Below are 18,149 nucleotides of genomic sequence, written 5' to 3'. Positions count from 1 at the left end.
GAAGCAGGCTCCAGGCTCTGAGCTAGCCGTCAGCACAGAGCCCGATGCGGGGCTCGAACCCACGACCGTGAGATCTGACCCGAGCCGAAGCCAGAGGCCTAACCGACTGAGCCACCCAGGCGCCCCAGACACTCACCCCTTTAAACCAGGAAACATTGTACGGGTGAAGGAATGGATGGTCCAACCCCTAAAACTCCTCTGGAGGGGCCCGTCCACTGTCACTTTGTCCACTCCTACTACATTAAAGGTAGCCATGGTGGGTCGCTGGATTTACCACAGCAGAGTGAAGCTGGTATCCGGAAACTGGGGGTGCATTCCTGATCCATCAATGCTGTGCAAGCTGACCATATGGAAGAAGCAGTCTGCGACTCTGGTCTCCAAAACTGCAGCCCTGCTTTAGTCACTCTGGAAGCTGACTAATCTATGCATGGCAGAAGCTTGAGGAATCTATACTCCTGTGAACCAAAAAAACTGTCCTTATTTTCTATATCTGTTTCCTTACTGTGATGTGTTGTCACCCCTTGTGTCTCACTGTCATTGTGATTCTTGCTCTATTTTTCACCAGAGGATTGGGAGAGGCCACCCCAGCCAGCTGGGACTGTGGTGAGAGATTTCTATTCGTACTTACCTTCCTTTAATGGATAGGATGCTTCGTTGGTACCAATATGGGAAAACAATGGCCACAAGAGACTAGAAAATTAGATCCCCACAAACCTTATAGTAAAACAAAATACCTCAGTCCTACTCCTCAGGTTTGGCTCCTCAAAAATGTAGTTATTGGAAAAAAATGTCTTGCCTGGTGGGGAAAAAGTTCATTGTTGTCTCTGTTAAAAAACCTAACATGTTTAGGCCAAAGATTTTATAACTCAGCTGTCTGGGAAACCCAATGGTGGGGGACCCCAGATCACCTTGGGCCAGATCCTCACCCCTCGTCTAACTTCTCTCATCTTGGAGAGGCCTGAGACAATGTCAACACAGCCATCAAATGGCAGGCCCCAGGTGGACTGTGCTAGATATGAGGAAGGACAGCCTGTATAGTACTTCCCTCAGTCTGGTCAGGGTCATATGTGCTGAAACTATTCGTCCATCTTTCTTCCTGCTCCCACTTGCCAGAGGGAGACATTTGGGAGTCCAAGTGTATGGGGAAAGGGAGACTCAAAGGAAGCAGCATGACTTACAGATTGGCAATTAAGAAGATAATAAATGGCCTCCCAAGAGTATAATCCAATATTTGGCCCTGCCACCTGGGCAGAAGATGGGTCCTACCACACTCCCATTTACATGCTAAACCACATAATCAGACTATAAGCAGTTATAAAAATTATAACCAATAAAACTGCCAGAGCTCTTAACTTACTATCCAAGAAGCAAACCCAATGCATGATGCTATCTGTCAGAATCGCTTGACCTTAGATTACCTGCTTGCTTCTGAGGGATAAGTTTGTAAAAAGTTTAACTTGAGCAACTGCTGCCTACTGATAATGAGGAAAACGGCATAGAGGAGATCATAGATGAAATAAGGATTGCTCATGTCTCCGTCCAGACCTGGAATGGTTAAAACCCCAGGGAGTTATTTAGAGGATGGTTTTCAACTTTCAGGGGATTCAAAACTCCTAATTCTAAATATCCTCCTAATTCTGGATGGTTGCTTAATCCTACCTTGCTTAGCTCCCCTGGTTGTATGGTCTGTCTCTGGTCTCATTAAGGCCATGACTTAAAAAAAAAAAAAAAAAAAAAAAAGACAGCCACTCATGTAATATTACAGAAATATAAACCTCTAAACCAAGATGATGCTTTTTGACCCTAAATAGAGGGATCTGAGCATCAAAGAGGGGAATGTGGTGGAGTTCCCTCCCTAAGAAAAGAAAAAAAAAAACCTCTAGGCAACCTGGTTATACACGTAGGAGACAGCATTCCTCTACGACCTTGCAACAAGAGACCACTACACGTTTATGTGTTACCATATGTGGAAGGCAAAGTAGTAAAAAAATATATTAAAAACTACACCACGTGGTGTTCTGGGCTCAGTTCTTTGGGTACAAACCCAACTGAGCAGTGCCGGAATGAGTTAAAGTTGCTTCCTGGAAAGAGAAGCCTCGCTGTCACAACTTACTTTGAGGATCCTGCTACACTGCAAGTAAGTAAAAACGCAGTACAAATGCTTTGAAGGAGTAGCCTTCGCTGCTCCCTCACTGCCGCCTGCCCCAGTCTTTTCCCATACTGGAGCTCAGAGGGAAAAACAATACACTTTCTAATTTTCCCTTCTTGGAATGGCCATCAAATAGTGGCACCAGATGTTTTTCTGGATTGGAAAGGTAAGTTTAGATCAATCAATAAGTAGTTGCTGAGTGCCCTAACCTCAAACACTCAAGGTTTCATGCTCCTTTAGTTTTTCTTTCTACTGGAAAGCACATATTGATACATTACCACCATCCTATCTCATTCTGACAAGTCATATTCAAAGTTATTAAGATCACAAGCCACCATTTGAAAAGTTGGTACAACAGGCATTATCTTCCAAGTTAAGTCAGCAGGACTTGAGAGGCCTGGCCCAAAAGATCTCAGCCACTGAACCTTTACCTGAAGCTTGATTCTCTAATATATTCCTTCTATTAGAATTCCAGCCTGTTCTGACCCTTCCCTCCTTACCTTCAAGAGCTCTTAGGGATCTTTCCCCAAAACAATCTTGGTCTGAATCTCTGTGCCTAAATCAGAGCCCCTATTCCACAAAAGTGTGAGACATGGCCTTCCCAACCAGGAAGTATGGGAGATAGATTGAAAGAGTTCACCAAGGAACTGAGTCTCAGGAGGGACTTTCTACCCTTTAAGGTTTGCTTAGCTTTGTTTTCAGAACAGGACACAACTTCATGGCTGGTCATTTTTCTGAGCAACTACTTTTTAAGTCACTGTTTAGACATCATGTGAAGCCAGAGCAAGGTAGTAAATCATGTGGAGACAAGCTGAATTTGTTATGGGATGTTTATGTGGCTCCAAACATGAATGTTTAAGAAAAAAAGAGAACTTCTCATCTTGCATTTTTTATCTCGAGCTCAAGTAGATGAGTCTAATGGTTATTGGCTATTCATTAAAAGCTTATTAATAGACTGAATCCATGTTATTTCTGTTTTCAACTTGATTTGCTTACTGGCCTTTAGTCTTAGCATGCTCGAAGGACATTGTTTTTAAATAACTATAGTCTTAGGATATTATAAAGAAAAATGATTTATCCTTTTGTCAAACCTAAGAAATGTTGTTATAATGTAGTTTACTAAATAAACCATTTGGCTGAGAAAAATTATAAAAACATAGCCACAATCTTTCAGTTTTTGCATCATTAAAAAAACAGAGATATAATAAATCAATTAGTAATTTAATGCCTACTAGGAGGGGCCTGGGTGGCTCAGCAGATTAAGCATCAGACTCTTGTTTTCGGCTCAGGTTATGATTACATGTTTTGTGGGTTCAAGCCTCTCACCGGGCTCTGTGTTGTAAGCCAGATGCCTGCTTGGGCATCTCTCTCTCTCCCTCTCTCTCTGCATCTCCCCTGCTTGCTCATGCTTTTTCTCTCTCTCAAAATAAATAAATAAACATGAAAATAATAATAAATAAAAATCATATATTTATTGGCTTTTGTATGTGATATTTACACATAGCTAGTTTTAAAGCTACATTTTGGAGAGACTAGTATTAAGAGTTACCATTGTTTTGAGCAATAAAGAACGGAATGGGGGGGTGCTCTGAGTGATTAAGTTCTTTGAGTGTCTGACATCAGCTAAGGTCATGGTCTCATGGTTCATGAGTTCAAGCCCAGCATCAGGCTCTGCACCAACAGTGCAGACCCTGCCTGGGATTCTCTCTCTCTCTCTCTCTCTCTCTCTCTCTCTCTGCCCCTCCCGAGCTCTCTCTCTTTCTCAAAATAAATAAATAAACTTAAAAAAAAACCTGAAAATTTTGTGGGAAAACTAGAGGAGACTTGTTTGAAACTGAGAAGAAAGAATAAAGAAAAAAAATAGAGACAAAGGTGAGATTGAATAAGCTGGAAAATATAACAGACTAGGTCTATTCTAGCCATAACTATAAAATAAAAAATTGTTTCTCATGTGCAATTGGACAACCAGTTTATGACTTTATAGTCATTAAATGTATGAGAAGAAAAGAGGGTGGTGAAGGGGAGAATGAGGAGGTAGAACCATAGGGATCAAAAATGAAGAGAAGGAAAGAGGCAAAAGGTAAAAGGACTTCCTGGCCCTCTGCGCCTCTCCCTGGTGGCAGCTGTTACCCATTTCTGCTTGAGAGGTAAAGGGAAGCAATCCAGATGAGGCAGGTCAAAGAAAGAACATGCTTGACAATCATAGCCAAATGCAATGTTACTGATTTGTTTCCCCAAGTTTCCTCCTAAGATTACTTTGTTAACATAGACCCAGATCTATACAAGTAGGGATTGTTTATCTCTTTTAGCCTCGCTGCATGTTACAGGGGACCAAATGTTTGGAAAGAAAAATATTTGGGTATTTCTGCTACTATGAGCTTTTAATACTCAAAGCAATTCCATTGCTCTTCATCAGCCTCTGCTTAACAGTTGCCAGAGCTAACAGTCCCATACAAGCACGGTCCATGTGCACTGTGGAGCTTTGCTTCCTCTGGGCACACATCTGCGGCCCTCTGCTGCACAGGCGTCCACGGCCACACCCTGGTTCTGTTCCGGCGGGGCCATCTTTGCTCACCTGTTTTGTAGCGCGCGCACTTTTGCTTGCCACAGCTTCTCAGGCTCATATCGCTTTCGACAGTGGGGCTTTTAAAAAGTTGAAATATCACATATTAAATATTAAAAGAGAATATTAGAAGAAAAGAGCAGTGGTCTTCAAAAGTCATAACCACTTAAACTTCTTTAAGTCGGGCAAAACCAATAAAAATATATTGTGGGGCACTCTTGCACCATTTCTTTGAATAGTGACTTGACAAATTTGAATTGTGTTTAAATTCCAAAGGCAAAATGTCCAGAGAAAGATACTTGATTTGTCTGTAGAAGCATGTGCTGATTTCATCCCATCATCAGGGCAGATGACTACTAACTGAATATTGTGATGTCAAATAGGCCACCTGGATTGAAAATGTAGCTGGATTGTTGATTAGACAGACTTTTTGTATAAATGGATCTGGCGTCAGTTACAGCCATCTGACATCAAATCTCATGGTCTGTTTGCAAAGGCAAAACTAGAGCAGCAAATAACTGAGAAAAGGATGATTTGGTTTGTCTCAGGTGTTTTATACATACTGTGTTATACTTTTGAGGTTACAGGGAATAGTTGGTTTTTAAAATACATTTTTTTCAATATGTGTTCTTCATCAAAAATTGAAATTCCCACATTAAATCTTTCAGTGTCTCCTGCATATGCCAGAGCAAAAATAGAAACTAGTTTAAATCACCACATATAATTTTCACGTTGTAATGTTAAAATTAGAGCAGTGGTTCTCAAAGTGCAATCTCTGTACAAGTAGCATCAGCATCACCTGGGAACTCGTTGGGAATGCAAATTCTCAGGCTTCCCCAGGACCATTGAGTCAGAAATTCTGGAGGTGAGGCCCAGCAATCAGTATGGAACAAGCCTTCCAACTGATTCAAGGCAAAGTTTGAGAAAAACATTGTCATTATTTATTACTGCTTACAGTGAAATCATAATAAATCCACCGAACTGCACATTCTTTTGTCTGTTCTCACATCTGCTAGTCAGCAAGATGGATAATTTTGAAGCTACGTTCACTTGTATCTAAAACATAAATTCTAGATTCATTCCACTGGAAAGAGAATTATGAGATGCTAGATTCCCTCCTGTTTGCCATTCAATTTCTGAAGAAGCCATAGATACTGAAAAAAAAACTTTGCAGCTGAGTTGCAAACATTGTAAATTATTCATTCAAAAGTATGGATGTTATGTAGTTTCAGACTCTGGATGGTATTTCATTAGACTGGGGAGTTTAAACTCCCACAGTAATTAGTGAGTAACCTGATCAAAAAGAAATGTGAAGCAAAACTAAACACAAAGGAATAAATGTTTTGTTTGGGTATAAATGGATGGAAAGATTTGGGAGATTTAAGGAAAGAACAAACAATATACAACCATATACAATATCATTAGGATGACCAATCCTTTCCCAAGCACTTCCATTTTAATTAAAACTGTTTTATTCCAGTGAAAACCCTTGAAACTGTCTAGCATATACAAAACTACAAAACAAGGTAAAGAAGAGTCTTCTGATAATTCTTTACAACCAGAAGAATGACTACAAGTAAATATCCCTTGCAGAATTATCAGAAGTGTTCACATTCCTCTAAAAATTAAGTGTTAAAAGAAGGAGAACCAAAGGACTGTTTAAGCCTGAGAAAATCAGTGTCTTTACTTCCTTCAAAAATATCACTAGTACATTGAGCGCTAGAAAGAAACTTCATTAACACCTGCAAACAGTGCAACATTAAATGAATTTTGAAACTCTAATACTCTCAACTACTTGTCTGGGGTTATAAGTTTCCCTCTTTACTGACACCATGGGACAAGAGAGGGCCTTTGAAATTCTCAGAGCTTTTGCGATAGGTTTTCTGCTCTCCTCCCTCAGGGTCATGAGATGCATCTTACACTACATTTCAGCCACTTTTGCTACTTTCCAAGTTTTTCTCTTTCAGTTTACCATGTGCACAACTTTTATCATCCGTTTCCTCTGTTCTTTAGAAGGAAGTTGAATGTGCAGTTGGCGGGAGGGAGAGTTTAATAGTTTCCAGTAAAATAGTCCCATGAGCAAGAAGGAAGGGCAGAAAAGGGGGGAAAAAAAAAGAAAGAAAAGAAAAGGAAGGAAGACTTTGCTGAGATGAGAGGTAGGCAAGTAAGTACAGTGTCCACCTACAAATCTGTAGCATAAGTGAATCATCTAACTTTGGAGAAGCCATTAAGGGGAATATACCCAGAGACTGCAGGAAAGCCTCACTGGGTGATTTCCTGGACATTTCTCAAAGTGAAGAGATATTGTGTAACTTGTAACATATACCTTCATTTGCTAAATAATAGATACAGTACTTGTGCATCAAAAATACTTTATGCAAGGATTTCTGTAGAATGGAATGTGCTGCCATGTCCTTCACTGAGAGACCAAACTCATAGAGGCACATGGACGGAAGGTAGCATTATGTAGTCAAATGCTCATTTTGAGTTAATCTGAAGAGTCCAGACACAAGAACTGCTCCAGGTTTTCACATATCTTCATAAAGACCCTTTTTGCTCTCATCCACTTCAATAAACCAAAACATGACAAAGAAAATGACCAAGACCTTTGTCACAAAAGATACCTTCCTTCCTCTATTAGGGCAAGGCAGGAAGGAAAACAAAAATAGCAACTTCTGGATTTGAGTGTCAGATATTTTCGAAACATCCTAATTTCTGTTATCTCATAGGGAAGAAAATGGATACCAATGGATGACCCATACCTTAAAATGTCACTGGAAAGAACACAGTAGGAGCCATTGCCAAACCCACCTCCTCAGTCTTGATTAAAATCAACTCCAGTACAGAACCATGGATGACATTTAAGGGTGAGACTAGTTAGGGAGGAGGAGAGAGTTGCTTCACAAATCCAAGGGAGGAGTTTCAGAAGGGAGGGCTATGGTAAGGTCCAGTTAGATGACCACTCAGAAGAATGTTGTATTTGAGATCACGGATGACCCTTGCTGTGACAAGTTTAGTTGAGTGATGTGGATGGAAATCAGTTTGAAAGGTACATAGAGTTGAGGAAGCAGTGATTGCAGAAAAGTCTATCAAGAAGTTGGCAATGAGGGGCCCCTCATTGTTAAGTGTCCAACTTCAGCTCAGGTCATGATCTCATAGTCTGTGAGTTCAAGACCCATGCCAGGCTCTGTGTTGATAGCTCAGACCCTGGAGCCTGCTTTGGATTCTGTCTCCCTTTCTTTCTTCCCCTTTCCTGCTTGCACTCTGTCTGTCTGTCTGTCTGTCTCTCTCTCAAAAATAAATAAAAATTAGAAAAAAAGAAGTTGGCAATGAAACAAAACAGAGGAAAAGGGAGGTAATTGGATGGAGAATGTGACCTTAGAGAAGGTTTTTGTGTAAGGTTAACACTTGATTTATAGGCAGGGAGTAAGGAAAAACTAGAAGACAGAAATCAAGTACAAAAATTAATAACATAAATCCCAGAGAAGGTGGGAAAAAGAGGAAGATTATTAGAAAAGATGAAAAAAATGGTTTTAGAAAGAAAGGAAGATTTATTTTTCTCTAAGATAGGAAGGAGAATAAGATGGGTAAAAATATGGTGGTAACTTTGGAAGGAGACAAGAGGAAAATTGAGATATGATGGTCCCTCATATCTTCTTTTCTGTATAAGCTAGGAAGCCAGGTCTCTGCAGACATGGCTAGTGGAGATGAAAATAGAAATAAACTGAGTTTACATAGAGATGTTATGGACACTGATCTCTAGGGACCAAAGGTCAGAAAAGAAAGAAAAACCATTAAAAAAAAGTAAATAAATAAAAAGCTTCTTCCTCTACTCATTACATCTCCCTGTAAAATGATACTTTGAAATAAGGAGAAAAGTGAAATTCAGGCAGGAGCAGAAGTAACATTCATTGGCATCACTTTTGTCTAAAAGGGAAAACACAGCTGATTGAGACGGATCTCAACATGAGATGTGGTTATCTCAATTGTTCCCAGAGGGGACAATAGTAACATAGGTCCAAGAAAGGTGATTATTATCTTCACTCTTGGACTCTTTCAGTCCTAACTGTGGAGAAAGCCTGTCATAACCTTACCTCAGGTGTCAATGGCCATCTTGGTTGGCTTAAAAGGGGGAAGCTGCCCCACATGCTAGACTTAAATCCCCTTTAAGTTTCTAATTTCCAGCTCTGCCAAGGAAAGAGGAACACAATGCCAAACTCATCTGAATGCCAAAGGAAACAAGTTTCAGGTCACATACACTGCTTTCAGGCTGTTTCCAACAAAGCTTACAAAGCTGCAAGCACTAAGCTAGGGTTTTCATAGAAATATGAAAACATTCAGCTTACCATATGGACACTGACCTATATGTGTATAATCCTTTATAAAATATTAAGCTTGAAATGTGTGCTATCACAAAAAGGTTAAGTATATACATAATATCACAGAACACTGGTTAGATGTTTCCAATAGAGAAGCTGAGCTGCCACCAGACAAAAAGGGATGAAGGTTAGATACACAGGTGAACAACGCATACTTTCCAGCTAAGAAGTAATACACTTAGTTACAATCTAACCAATTATTCTTTTCTAAAAATATAGTAGGAGAGGAAAAATATGTATTAACTTTTGTATAACCACATAAGCTGATAAAGAGCAAGATTCAAAGAAACTCAAACATCTAGGTGTAATGGGTACTTGGGAAGGGGGTACTCTGAACTATAATTCAGGTTTCCTAGTTCTGACTTTAAGACTCACTGAACCTTTTCTTAAGATCAGAAATATAATATACTCTTATATATCACAATATATTATATATGCAACAATCTTGCTGGACAAGAAAGCTTATTGCCCTATCAGGCCTTTAATTAGTTCTCTATTCTTTTTTAAATGTTTATTTATTTTGAGAAAGAGAGAGAGAGAGAGAGAGAGAGAGAAAGAGAATCCCAAGCAGGCTCCACACTGTCAATGTGGAGCTCCACATGGGACTCAAACCCATGAACCGTGAGATCATGACCTGAGTCGAAACCATGAGTCTGATACTTAACTGACTGAACCACCCAGGTGCTTCAATTAGTTCTTCATTCTAATTACTATGACTTTATCTGTATCTATGTCTTAGTTATTCAAGGAATCTAAGTTCCCTGAATCTTCTTTTCGAGGAGAAAGTAATTGTTCTTCCTCTCTGCTCTCACACCCTAAGTGTTTTCTTCTTGTGGCTAGCAGAACAAAATAAAGAAAGAACAACAAAAAAAAAATCCCATGACACACACTACATTTTCCTTTGTCTTTCTTTTGTTCTATCATAAAAAAGTTGCCCAGGCAATTAAGTTACTAACTTCCTTTGAATGCCTCCCTTCTTTATTTTCAAACTGCATGTTGTATCAAATATTTCTTTGCTATACCTTGAGACTTTTATTGCTAAGAGACTTTTTTTTTCTACTCTAGTTTTATGGAGATATAATTGACATACAGCGCTGCATAATTTTAAGGTGTACAACATTATAATTTGACTTAAATAGATCACGAAATGATTCAGATACTTCTTAAATGGGTCAAGCTTTTTTCCAGAAGACTTTAAGACTAAACAACACCCAAAAAGTGTTTTTGGCCAACCTATCCAGTGGTTTCTTAAAATACCTTTATAGGAAAAATAATTTAAACCATTTTATTACATGTTCCATTTTTTTCCACCAACAAATTTGTTGACTATACCCATTTTCACACATGAATATATTAAAGCAATTTTATATTTCTCAAATCTTATTTTTTTAATTTAACTTTTGTATAACCACATAAGCTGATAAAGAGCAAGATTCAAAGAAACTCAAACATCTAGGTGTAATGGGTACTTTTTTTTTATGTTTTATTTATTTTTGAGAGAGAGATACAGAGCATGAGCAGGGGAGGGTCAGAGAGAGAGAGGGAGACACAGAATCAGATGCAGGCTCCAAGCTCGGAGCTAGCTGTCAGCACAGAGTCCGACACGGGGCTCAAACCCAGGAACCATGAGATCATGACCTGACCTGAAGCCAGCCGCTCAACCGACTGAGCCACCCAGGTGCCCCAAATCTTATTTATTGAAGAAAATTCATTTTTATTTCCAGTCATTTGAAGTCCTTACCTCATAAGATAGTTGTGAAAATTATATAATTAATATTAATTAATTACATGTATATAAAACACTTAAGAAAGTGCTTACAAGTAAATAAGTGCTATAAAAATGCTAGCTGCTATTAGTATCTTTTCAGGAGTTATTAAGAAAACATTGATTATCTGTTTTGATGGTTGGTCTGTGTTTTCTGCCTAAGAAATCTATGTTTTATTTTGTTTTGTTTCAGAGAAGTCATTTGAAAGCTAAAACTGTTTAAGATATTAAACTCTTTGTTTAAAACCCAGAGGAGATTGTGGCTAAAAATTTGCTATCAAAACTTCAGACCTATGTATGCATATGGGCTAGAACAAAATGTAATGCTAAACATGAGCTGTAAGCTAGAGGGGAACTTTGTTTGCTAACTTGTCCTAAATGGATTTCTCAAACTATCAGTTTCTGCTGATGTTTCATCCAACAAAATATTGTTGAGATCATATTATTCATGAACTTGCCTGAAGTATGGTTCCAGTAAAATTGTGTGAGTGATAGTCTACTTTTTTGTAATAGTTATAAAACTTTGTAAAAATTGTAAAATATTGTAGTATCTTACCACACTGTGCAGATTATATAGTCTTTGGAATGTAGGGAGTAGGGAGTGAAAGTTTTCATAAGCGGGGACTGCATGGTATACTATAAAAGAACATGTCTCAGAAAGTACATGTCTCAGTCAAACTATAGGTCTGCTATCTCCAGAAGCACACCTAGAAATAAACCAAACAACTTCGGAAGCCCAAGCATGTGGCCTGTCACTTTCATGGTAGGGATTTTTTTTTTTCCCTGTGAAGGACTATGGACTACATTTAAGTGTTTGAAAAGAAACTAACTAAAGACTTCATGAAATTTAAAGAGATTCAATTCTTGAGAGAAAAATATTTTTATATTTTTTATAAAAATGTTTTATATTTACATTATGCAAATTAACAATGCATAATGCAGAACCTTACTTAAAAACAAAAATAGGGACGCCTGAATGGCTCAGTTGGTTGAGTGTCCAACTTCGGCTCAGGTCAAGATCTCACAGCCTGTGAGTTCCAGGCCCTCCTCGGGCTCTGTGCAGGTGGATTGGAGACTGAAACCTGCTTCAGATTCTGTTTCTTCATCTCTCTCTGTCTGTCCCTTGCAACTTGTACTTGGTGTCTCTCTCGCTATCAAAAATAAAATTAAAAAAATTAAAACAAAAGAAAAACAAACCAACAAAAAAAGCAACAAAAATAATATAGGGGTGCCTGGGTGGCTCAACTGGTTAAGTGTCCAACTTCAGCTCAGGTCAATGATCCTGAGGTTCATGATCTTGAGGTTCGTGAGTTCAAGCCCCATGTGCTGACATCTCAGAGCCTGTAGCCTGCTTTGGATTCTGTGTCTTCCTCTCTCTCTCTCTGCCCCTCCCCTATTTGTGTGTGCACTCTCTCTCTTTAAAGTAAAAAAAACAACATTAAAAAATCATAATTTAAAATATATTTAGAAAAGCAAAGAGGGTCACAAACCATTGCAATATGTAAGATTTTTTTCTCCCCCAAGAATCAGTGTTTTCTGACTTGAGAGTGATTATCAGACTCACTGAGAAAGCATGTTGTTGATGAAGATTTATTGACATGGAAAGATGTTCATGATCATTTGGAAATTAAAAAAAAAATAGAGGCACAAAATAATCCACATTTATTTATTTGTAAACAGGTATAAAAATGTCTAGAAGTTTCTATATAAAGGTATTTAGACCGGTTATCTCTGGGTGGAAACCAGACAATATTCATTCATCCTCTATTATGTGCGGGCACTTGTCATGTTATTTATCCTTATAACAACTCTGAAGTGCTGAAGGTCTGTAGTGTAAGGACCAGTGTAGAGGAGCAAGCATATTGTTTTGCACAAGTTGGCATTTAGTAAATGATGGGTATTTTTTATTATCATCTTATTATTTTAATATTATTTATTATTTTAAAGATTATTTTTGTTTTATAAACTGATACAGCATAGGTGAAATGGCTCAAGGGCCCACAGAGTCAGACTGCCCAGGTTTGAATCGTTGCTATTAGTTGGGTAACCTTGGGAAGGTCATTTAATCTCTGATATTCAGCTTCTTCACTCATTCAATTATCACAATGATAGCAATTACACTTACTTCATAGGATAGTTGTGGGGGTTAATAAATTAATCCATATAATGTGCTTAGAATAGTGTCTGGTGTATAGCAAGCATTCAATAAATGTTGGCTTTTATTCTCGCTTAATCTTCATAATGAATCCATGCGGGGGTATAATCATTTCAATTTTAAAGATGAGAAGATTGAAACTCAGAGAGGGTGAATCATGGAATGATGGCTGTTGAGGGTAAGGACATCTGAAAATATGAGGCACCAAATGGGTGTCCGGGAGTAAGGCAAAGGACTGGGTTGTTAAAAGAAGTGAAGAGGCACCAGGGATGAGTTTTTGCCAGTTTCCTGTCTATGCGTATGATGAATAATGCCTACACATATGCATATGTACATCTGCATTATGGTCCTGGGGTCCTTTCTGAAGGTCATGGTAGAGCAGTAGGATCAGGGAAAGTACATGACCTTGGGATTGAATCCTTTCTCCACTACTAGTTAAGTGACTCTAAAGTCTACAACCTCTGAGTCAATGTTCCTTTACTTGGCAAAAAGGGGTCATAACATTGACATCATGAAGTCAGAATTAAATAAAATAAAAGTAGCTACCTTGTAATGAATGCCAGATGTACAAAAGGCACCATATAAGTTACTTTACACAAATTCCATAGTAGGCCATCAAAAAATGCTAGTTTCCCTCTCCACCCTCCTTTCCTTTCCCAGTTGAATGACACATATCACATCAATAATGGCTCTTTCTTTCTTAATGCTAATCAGGGAGATATTTTATTCATTCACAGTTCATCTAGTATCTTCTCATTCAGCTGCCTCTAGTGCCCCCCATACCAGACCAAGCACTGGAAAGTGAGAAGAAAAACCTGTTATCCCAGCTCTGGAGTGGAGTTCAGTCCAGTTAGGGGACAGTCACATATGTCACTCAAGTACAATGTGATGCAGGACCCCATGTGACAGGCACATGTTATTTTTTAAAGGGTTAATGGCATTCATTCCAAGCTGCAAACTCTCCCTGAATAAACCATTCCTCCTCCTGCCTTCCACTATCAGAGAATATTGTCTCTGAGATTTGGGACCATTGCAAGGATCATTAGCACCTGTCTCACTTCTAGGAACATCTCCTCCCTTTGAAGGTTTTTCTCTTCCTCAGACCCCTCTGTTGCAGAAAAAGGGAACAGTATCATGTTTCTCCTGCACATAACTTCTTTTCCCTTCTTTAAAATCTCTCTCAAGGGCTGGAAACTATAGAAGCTAAGAGTTAGGTTGAAGGATCCAGAACACAACACTAAGAAGAAAACAGGTGGGGAAGTGTGGCCCAAGTTCTATATGTTTCTAATATGTACATGTTTCTAGGGTGACCAGATGGGAGGAAAACTTTTTTTTTAAAGTTTGATTTATTTCTCTCTCTCTCTCTCTCTCTCTCTCTCTCTCTCTCTCTCTCTCACACACACACACACACACACACACACACACACACACACACACACACACACGTGGGAGCAGGGGAAAAGCAGAGAGAGAAGGAGAGAGAGAATCTCAAGCAGGCTCCACGCTGAGTGTGGAGCCTGAGGCAGGGCTTTATCTCAAGACTGTGAGACCATGGGCTGAGCTGAAATCAGGAGTCAGATGCTTCACCAACTGAGTCAGCCAGATGCTCCAGGGATGAAAACTTTTGTAGGTAAAATTCAGTCAGGTGAAAAAAAGAAGATGCTTATGAATGATGCCTCTAAAATAATGGGGAAGGTTATCTTTTCTGCAGAAATTTCCTAGAATGACACAGAAAGAGTGCTTCCTAAAAATGGAGAAATGTACAACATAACTTTTTAAAGATCTACCTCCCCTCATTAGGGAGAAGCATAAACAAAGAGCATTCGGTTCATACAACAAATATTTATGGAGTACCTACTCTGTGCAAGGGCTAGCACCAGAAGCACATAAGCAAACAGTCAAAACCCTGTCCTTGTTGGGCTTGTACTTTAAGTTAGGGGAGGCAGACAATAAATGCAATACTACACAAAACATATCTTAGAATGTAGTAATTGCTACTAAAAGCATAGCTAGTTAGGAAATAGAACTAGGCAGGGTAGTGATGAGGATGGAAGGTCATAATTTTAGATAGGATAGTCAAAGTAGGTATCACTGAGGTGTTACTGAAGTAGATGAGAAACAGAATTATGTCAACATCTGGAGAAATGTGTTTCAGGCAGATAAAACAGTAAGCGTGAAAGCCCTAAGGTAGGAATGTGCCTGATGTATTTGAAGAACTATAAAAAGACCACATTGGGAAGAGATGATGTAAGATAGATAATGGTGGGGAGGTCATTTATTGGCATGACTGGTTTTTACTCTAAGGAGCTATTGGAAGGGTGTGTGTGTGTGTGTGTGTGTGCGTGCGTGCAGCAGTATAATGTGACCTGGCTTATGCTTTAAAAATGGTCATTCTGGCTGTTGTGTTGAAAATATACAGGGCGGGGCATGTGATGAAGCAGAGAGAGCACCTACTTCAATCACCAGGTGGGAAATTATGGCGGCTTGAACCAAATGGTCAGATTCTGGATATTTTTGAAGGCAGACTAAATGAACTTCCTGAAGGATTGAATGTAAAGTATGAGAGAAAAAGAAATACCAAGAATTACTCTGAAGTTTGGGGAAGGATGGAGATGCCATTAAAGGAGAAAGTTTGAAGACAACTATTTTAGGGTAGAGTTTTGGACAAGTCAAGTTTGAGAAGTCCATTAGATGTCTTGGTGACTTTGAACGATGTCAATTTAGCTAAGACAGAACCACATTTCTCAGAATTTCCTTCTCTGTATGGCTCCAGGTTAGGTAGACCACATGATAATCTCTGGGCTTCACTTTCCATGTGTATAAAATGAGGGAGATGGAATAGATTTCTGAAGGTAACTTTTAATCCATCATATAAGATTTTAGCCAGAGTTTGCTTTCCCACAGTATTGGGAGGAGAGTTTGCCTGATCTGCTGCAACACCTTTAGACCATTGCATCCATGCACTCCCTGTTAGCAGAGCCAGTTTGGAGTCATTCCTCACAGTTCCTTCCTTTCAACCTGCCCTATTCTGCTTTTAAGTCATCATCAACTTTACTTCTAACTTCCAGTTTCGCTCTTTGCCTTGATCCTCAGAAATACATCCCTCCTTTACTGTGATCTTAGTGGTCCAGTATTCTTATTCTCCACTTGAATCTTCTTCCTGCTCCTTTATTGAATTCAGCAGGCACTCTAATTAGCCTTGGTTTCTCTCATGACCAAAAACCCTCTCTGTCACTGCTTGGGCAAGGCTAGCCCAATTATAGCATTCTTAAATTTCCCTGGCTGACTGTATTTATTTGCAAAGGGCAGGAAGTATTTTGTCTTCTCTCCCTCCATACACAGACACCCTATACAAACCACAAACCAAGAGGTTTTGAATTAAGCCTGTTCTTTTCAAGAATATCCTGAGATATGGAGTGTAGTGTTTGAACAACAGAAGCCCTAGCTTCAGAGCAGCTGTAGTTCAAAGATCTTTCTCCCTTCTGCTTGTGCAAGTGCTTTTCTTCAAATGTTCTCCTTATGCAAAAGAGTGATTCTTTCACCAGCAAGTGTCCATAAAATTGCAGGAGGTTCATGTAAAGTAGGCCTTCTTACCCTCACACAGGGATAAACCCTTTAGAATCCCATAGATCTCCAGAGGGTTTCTCTAACTTGGCCAGGATCCCTTCATGGGAATTTCATTTCCTCCTTTTCAAAGACAAAGAGAGAGAATCCAGAAAAATACTGAGAAGCCTCCATTCATTCCCTCATCTTAGGGAAGTGAAATTCCCAGGACAGAGAAGGGAAGAAATCCCATTTCCTAACTGTAGGAATTCTTCCTGGGAAACTGATCTTTTCAGTCCATACCAACAAAAAGTATGCCAAACACACCCCGGACTCCCCTCTCTCAAAGCTCGTCCTTGAAATCTCACTCCTATGCTTCTATCCTGCCCATTTATCTAACCAAGATTGTGGAATTAGGCTGAAATTGTCTGCATTCACAGTTTCTAACACCCTGTACTTAATCATGTTTATTAATGATGTGAATGGTAATATTTATTCTTTTGAGGAACATATATAGCATAACATGAGTGGCATGTTTTCTAATCTCTTTTCCTAATTATTTATAAACTGTGCATTTGTGTGGTCATCAGTTGTCCTTAAAGGGAACATTGACTTTTCCTGTCCTAGGCAACTGCTCTGCATGGCTTTTGGTTATTTGATATGTCTGGTTACAAGTTTCTCTTTGACATTTAATAAACTGCAATGATTTCACATGTAGATATTTCCCCACTTGTTTCCTGAGGGCAAAGGACCATACAAGCCAACTTAGTAGGTCTGGTTACAAAAATAAAGGCAATTTTTATGGATTAATAGAGACTAAAAAGTTATCTTTTCTGCCTCTGTTTTTTTTTTTAGTTTAAATGTCCAGCTTTCCTGTTGAAATAGATTATATCTTATTCTAATATTTTTGCTCTTATGGTTTTATTTAGAAGTTCTTTGTCATCAACTCAATGTTCTGGCTATGGTTTCACCTCTTCAACACTAAAGATACTATTAAATAAAGGACAAAAAGCAAGGATTTTAAAAATGGAACTAGATCCCCTTAAAATGAGGAAGGCTTGAGTTTTCCAAAATACCATCTCTCAGTTTTTTTTTTCTACCATCTCTCAGTTTATGTTTGTGCAAACTCTGCAGATCCAACTGGCCAATATATCAAAATATACTCAAAGAAAAGCATGATTCACAGGTCATCAGCCTGCCTCAACCACCAGGGCACTGACAATGTGATTTTACACTAGAGCAGATTTAAATGGTAGAGCCAAGAATATTTTTCTGACCTCTTTCCTCCAAAGGAAAAGGTAACACAAAGCAGCCTAACAAAATACCCCAAATCACCTCTCCCACCATATGAGAATTCTTATTTATCTGTACACAGTCATGATTATAGAAAGGATAGAATTGTTTTAAGGACCCAACATTTCCTCCTAAAATATATTCTTACTAGTGTTTTGCTTCACATGAAACTTCTTGTGTGAGACAGTGACTTACCAGGCTTGCTTCTGGTTAGGTCCTTGGAGAGGTTCCTCTTTGCTTTGAGGTTGTGTCTGAAATTTAAAATATGAAATGTATTCAGTCAAGCTGCCTGATGTGAGTGA

At 38.9% G+C, this 18,149-nt stretch overlaps 1 long non-coding RNA gene across 1 annotated transcript in view; it reads right to left on the bottom strand.

The window, feature by feature from the left end:
* The window catches only part of LOC115293537, a 47,645-nt gene that overhangs the window by 23,766 nt on the left and 5,730 nt on the right, over window positions 1-18,149 (bottom strand). Inside the window, exon 3 of the long non-coding RNA XR_003909507.1 lies at window positions 18,043-18,098. This is a non-coding gene — a long non-coding RNA (uncharacterized LOC115293537). The remainder of the gene's footprint in view (window positions 1-18,042; window positions 18,099-18,149) is intronic.

The sequence above is a fragment of the Suricata suricatta genome, chromosome 1, assembly GCF_006229205.1.
Source record: "Suricata suricatta isolate VVHF042 chromosome 1, meerkat_22Aug2017_6uvM2_HiC, whole genome shotgun sequence".
Lineage (NCBI taxonomy): Eukaryota > Metazoa > Chordata > Mammalia > Carnivora > Herpestidae > Suricata > Suricata suricatta.
The sequence above is the reverse complement of the archived record's forward strand: the minus strand, read 5'-3'. Positions and strand labels throughout refer to the sequence as shown.